Genomic DNA, 6,571 nt, shown 5'->3' with positions numbered 1-6,571 from the left:
CGAAACACTGCCAAAAGTTGGCTGACATCTGGCGACATGTCACACGAGTCGCCGTGTCGCCATGGTCCGACACGGCGACACGGACCAACATGTCAGACCATGCTTATACTGCCCTCGACATGATCCAAAATTTCAAGTTAATTGGCCTGTTTGGTTACACGAGTCTGGAGATTTCAAAGATCTGAAAATTTCAAATATATGGAATCATAATTCATAAAATTAACTCTTTGGTTAACCTGAATCTATGGAATGAAATCTGTTAATTCATCTGTGGTTTTTGAGAATGTACAAATATTTAGAGCTTTATATTATAAGTGAAATCTCGGATTTCACCCCATACCCGTAAATCTGCAGATTCATGTATTTAGTGTAAAAAGATGAATCTACCTATATAAATCCAATTGTGAAAATTAATTAAGAAAAAATAGAGTCAATATCACTTACATCCCCTATTAGTTGAATAAATGGCGGTTGGAGTCCCATTGGTTAGATAATATCATTTTCCTCATTTGTTAATTTTTTTTCAATTATATTTACTTTTTTTATTTATTTATTTTTTTGTCTGAGTTTCATCCGGGGCCGCTTGCACGCACCTTGATTACATCCTCAAAAGAAGTTTTGTCGTCCTCAAGGGTCGAGCCCATGACCTCTCCACTAAGAAGTATGAATCTTACCACTCCACCACCAATTAGATTTAATTTTACCATTAAATATTGTTTCTAAGATCCCAAACTATCCTCATTCACTGGTGAAATATTCTTGATTCATGCTGTATCTTCAAATATGAATCATAATTTCCAAGAACAGAAGTCTAATCTTATTCCAGATGTGCTTCATGAGTACTAATGTGTTGCTCTACTGAAGGCGTGCTTCAAGAAAATTCTATTTTCATAGTAACTCGTATATATCCATAGATGTGAGCCCATCATACTTCCTCACAGCAAACGTGTACGGTGTACCACGTTTCTTTGCAAGATTATAATTATTCAATGAAGATATAAAAAACATAAAGACTCAATTGATAATCCATCAAAACATAGTTTTGGCCAAAACCCATTTGATATCACTGTTTGAAATTTATAAATTTTTGTTTCTTTAGAATGAATAAAGAGTTCAGTACCAAAGGAAAAGAGAGAGGGAAGAAAACAGGGAAAATTACGTCATTAGTTGTTTTTAAGTTTTTCCTTACAAAAATAGCTACTCAATGTTTCATTTTACAAAATTAGTTAAAACTGAGTTTGCATTTACAAAATTAGCCAAAATAGTGCTTTTTCACCTCTTTGGACATTTTTTACCCTTAAAACTGATCACATCGAGTGAGAAAATCACTATTTTGTCCAAAAGGGAAAAGTCTTTATTTTTTCATACCCTTTTGACATTTTCATCCCTATGCCGGTATGATCAATTTTAGAGGTAAAAATGTCTAAAGAGGTGAAAAAGCATTATTTTGGCTAGTTTTATAAATGCAAACCTAATTTTAGTTAGTTTTGTAAAATGAAACATTGAATGGTTATTTTTGTAAGGAGAAACCTAAAAACAACTAATCACGTAATTTTCCCAAGAAAATACAAGCGAACACAAAGGGCAGAGCCCAACAAAGCCAACACGGCCAACAAGCTAAACAACAAGATTAACTCGAAACATTTCTTATGCTTGTAAATGGTAGCATTCATGCGAAGGGATTTACCGATCGATAAGAGAAACAATGCCATATAGGCTGTTTGAGTTCCAGAATTGCAAAGAGAGACCTACGAGAGATATCTAAAGGGTAATGGTAATACCCACGTGAACTTGACCATTGCCAATTCGACACCTTCCCCAGAAAGCATATCGGGGCCAGCTTTCGCGTACCATGACTACATCTTCAAAGCACTTTTTATATAATTAATATAGACAAGGCTTCGCCCCTGGTCCCGAGGAGATTCGAACTCTGACCTCTTACATGGAAGCGTTGGACTTTGCCAACTAAGCCACCCCTCGAGGTTCCATAAAGTATGATTTTTCCTCTATTACCACTTGTCTTCTTCCTCTCCTTCCGATCGTCTTCCTCCATCTGCTTTCAAGGATATTGTCATCTCAACTACAAACAAAATAAATTAATTGATCCCAAACAAAAACTTCGTTTCTTCCTGGGGACCCATTTTAGGTTTTTTTTCTTTCCCTTTTTGTATGAAAGAATTAAGGATATGAAGATCAGTCTATTCTTGAGGATGCTGAAAGGGTTCTTGCTTAGTTTATTTTCTTCGCGTTCATGCCAGGGAAATCCTTAATGCTAATCCGCTCTATGCCCAAGATTTATTGGCATGCTTTGACTTGGATCAAAGATCAAATCCATGCATTAGATTAATGTCACAGCCTCAAAGGTTCGTTAATGTGCATGAGAGAGCACTCTCTACTCGAGATCATTCCCTACTCTTCCTTCTGTTTCGCTAAATGATACGTGCTGTTGTCAAATGGTTGCCAAGTAGTGCAGACCACTTGTGACAAGAATACTTAATTTTGATTTGATAATGTTGAACACGTTGAGTGGGACCACTTTCAAAGTGGCGACAACGTAATTGAGTATTGTGAGACTTTAATTAAGCCCGTACAGTTGTGGAGAAGAGCGAGAAGAGATACTAGAAAAATTAATTAGGATTCTCTCTTCTTATTCTCAGTAACTTCGTGGAACGTGTTACTGGAACGTGCAAAAACATAAAAAAAAGGGTAGTTTTCATCCCGACCACTTGAGGTTTGGTTCAGGTCACTTCTAGTCTAGTTTAAAGTTCCTTTTACATATGGTCTTTTGTGGTTTAAAAAAATATTAAATAAGGACAAGTTAAACAAAAACTATTAATTTAATAAAATTTGTGACGAAAATACCCTTATGTCATTTGGATTTTTTTAAAAAAATTTTAATATATTAAAATAAATATTATAAAATAAATAAATAATAAATATTCATCGGATTCGTAATCCGATTGAAATATGTTCGCCGTCGACGACGATGTAGATTTGGAGATTGCCGTACCTATTGATACTTTTTTTCCTTCGTCAAGCTTCTTCTTCATCAGCACCACCGCCTCCAGCACAGCCACCGGTGCCGCCACCACCTTCGGCACCTTCTTCCCACGAAGGCTTCTTCTTCAGGCTCACACTGATCCGACAGTGCTGACTTTGCTGTTGCTTGCAGGTAAAGCACAACGACCAGTAGTTGGATGTGAAACCCGTGCACGAGTCCTAGATAATATTCTCCTTTGGCTGGGTTTTCTTAATCTACATAATCTTCGAAGAATGGGAAGCCAAAGGAGAATATAATCTATTTTATAAGATCAAGAAAACCCATATTTAATCAAACCTCGAGAACTTCACCAATGTTGATGACAAGGGCATCAGGCACGGGTTTCACATCCAACTACTAGTCGCCGTGCTTTACCTGCAATGCTCCATAGCAACAACGGAGCAGGGCGGGGGAGGGGGTGGGGGAGGCGGGGTGTTGATGAAGAAGAAGGGAAAAGAATAAATCAACAAGTACAACAATTCATTGACGTTGAACGTATTTCGGTTGGTACAGATCCAATGAATATTTATTATTTATTTATTTTACAATACCTATTTTAATAGATTAAAACTAAAATAATAAAAGAATCCAAAGGATAGAGGGGTATTTTCATCATAAAATTTATTAAACTAACAGTTTTTGTTTAACTTGTCTTTATTTAATCATTTCTAAAAACCACAGGGGAAGCCATATGCAAAAGAAAACTTAAACTAGACTAAAAGAGACCTGGACCAAACCTCAAGGGGTCCAGATGAAAATTACCCAAAAAAAATGAGTTGGATTTCTCTATATGTCGGGATAGATGATTGTTCTCCATCCACACTTCTTTACTATATATTTAAGAGGAAGTTTCATCTCTAAGTATTGATGAAGTAGATCATAAATGCTAAAAGATCGACTCTCTTAAATTTCTAATTTCTGATTCTGAAAAGACGTAACAAAAGAATGCAAAGAAACACCTCTTGTGTCCAGATGCATTTCGTTCAAATTCACAAATCTTTACGTGTATTGTTTAATTGATAGGAATGGGCATATCTTCAATGGAAAATTATACATAGACGTTGCAACGATGCATGGGTTTTCATAAAATTGGTACATGCATTTGTCACTACCTGGCTATTAGTGATCAATTGAATAAAGTCATTTATTCATGAGAGTAGGGAATTGCACTATATTTCTTACCACCACGTACATACTTAGAAGGAAGGAGCATCTTTGAGCATTGACAAGATGGATCACAAAGAAATCCCCTTTTGAATGTATAGTGGAAGCAGTGGTGGAGCCACGTTGGGGCCGGGGGCCATGGCCCCCGGATTTTTTAAAATTTGAAATACCCCCTATATTTTTTCTGAATTTTTTAAAAGTTGAAATATCCCTATATAGTTTCCATTTTTTCTTATTATACATGTGAAATACCACTATTTGGACCCTTCTAAAATAAAAATTTTAGATAAAGATGATGGGTACGAATGTCATTCTTAATCATTATCTAATGGCTATCATTAAATCCTTAGTTTTAAAGAATAAAATATTAAATTCTAATTAAAAACTAACTCACAATCCATTAATTGCTCTCTATTTATTCTACCATATTTTCATTCTTATTTATTCTCTCATGAATCTCCTCTTTTATTCCCTATTTTTTTGCTCTTTCTTTTTCTCACAGGACTCACAAAATATTGGAGTAGTTAATGGATATTAGAGTTTTTCTAAATCTTCTTCACAGTTATAAGATATTGTTAGGTTTTCTTATTAAAATCTATATTAAGTTTCAAAATTAGTTTTTGCATTTTTTTTTATTTAATTGTTTTGCATGTGTGTTGGACCCATGAGGTAAGGGTGATAATGAGGCACCATGAGTAAGGAGGCCCTTCATGACCTTGGTTATGAGCCTCTTCGTGACATTGGTCATGGGTCTTAAAAGTCTTGATCATGGTGATGAGGTGGGTTTACTTGAATGGTGGAATTACTCAAATTCTAACTCTTGACCTTCATTTCTCATTTCAACTTCATGACCATTCATTGCTATTACCATTAGTGGGGTTAAGGTTTTTGAATGGATTAAATACTATTCATTCCAAAGAAGTGAATATGAGAGTTACTTCTCCAAGTAGTGGGGAGGTTAGGTCAAGGGGGTTTATTCACATTAGTGGAGGAGGGACAAGCCATTGATTCTCCATTAGTGGAATGGAGAATTGATTCTCCCTCTTGTGAGGAGGTGTGGTTTGGGCCTATATAAACCCAACCCTTCCTTGCATGTGGTGTGAAATAGTGACACTCTTCACTCACATTATTTGTTTTACAAAGTTCATTTCTTTCTTGAGTTGTCTAAGTGTTGTGCTCTAGCTTTTGGCTCCTTGAAGGGAATAGAAGAACTACCTCATCTTCTAGTTGGAGGTTGCTTTATCTTGGAGGTGGTGGTGCGATGAACCCTTGGTAGTAGGGTGCATCAATTACCTTAAAAACATCACTCAAGGTGTGACTCAACCTCATCGATCGGTGGTTCATTCGGTTGCAACTTTAAGCTCTCCGGATTTGCTAAAGATTTTCATCTCTCAATTGTATTGCAATTTCATTTTTGTGTGTTTGAAGAATTTGTAATACAATTACCCCAACAGTATTCACTAGACCTTGCAGAATAGAGCTAGACCATGGAGTGGCAGCTGTTGGGTATGGAATGATTGTTGATGGCACCAAGTACTGGATCGTGAGGAACTCATGGGGATCCACATGGGGAGAAAAAAGATACGTTAGAATGCAGCGTGGAATCAGATCTAAAGAGGGACTTTGTGGTATAGCCATGGAAGCTGTTTATCCCATCAAATACTCTTCTGAAGATGTTTCAGAGCCAAAATCACCTGCCAAGGACGAACTCTAAGGAGCCATGACTTAGCCAAAATCAATTTATCTGTTAAAAAAAAAAGACTCACCTGTTTGTTTATTGCTTCACGATTTCAGTTCTAGGGCATGTAGTGTGCTTAGGTCGTAAAACTATTTGCTTTTGGTTATCTAAAATAAGAAAAATGGTATTCTAGGGTTGTCCCATCAAAAACCAGAGTCAACTCTCAAAGACGAACTCTGAGATGTGAGCTCAAGTATATGATTTCTCTCCTTACATGTAAGCCTGTGTACTCTTTAAGATTCCAGAGAATGCATGCCCTTTGACTAGAAAAATCAGTTTATTGCTTTACAGTTTAGGTCTAGAGAGCAGGAAGCAGCTCTGAATGTTGGTGTGCTTTATTGCATCGGTTGTTAAAGGAATCCTTTGGGCTTTTTAAGAGATTGAATAAAAGTAATTAGTTGGGTCAAGATTTACTCTTTTGGTTTTATAATTGGTGAAGGGTAGCGATCAATATCCCTTAAATCAGGCATTAGAGTCAACAACAATTAGATTATGCAGAGCAAAAATTGGGATCCCTTGTGATACTTAAATGGTATAGTGAGTGGTTTAGGCAAGTTACTTGGGATCTCTTATGCGGTAATAAGCAAGTTAATTACTTATTTTCAGATGGGCATTGCAAGAAATCACAT

This window comes from Hakea prostrata, chromosome 1, assembly GCF_041222555.1.
Source record: "Hakea prostrata isolate BN-2017 chromosome 1, UWA_Hpros_2, whole genome shotgun sequence".
NCBI classification, from domain to species: Eukaryota; Viridiplantae; Streptophyta; class Magnoliopsida; order Proteales; family Proteaceae; genus Hakea; species Hakea prostrata.
The sequence above is the reverse complement of the archived record's forward strand: the minus strand, read 5'-3'. Positions refer to the sequence as shown.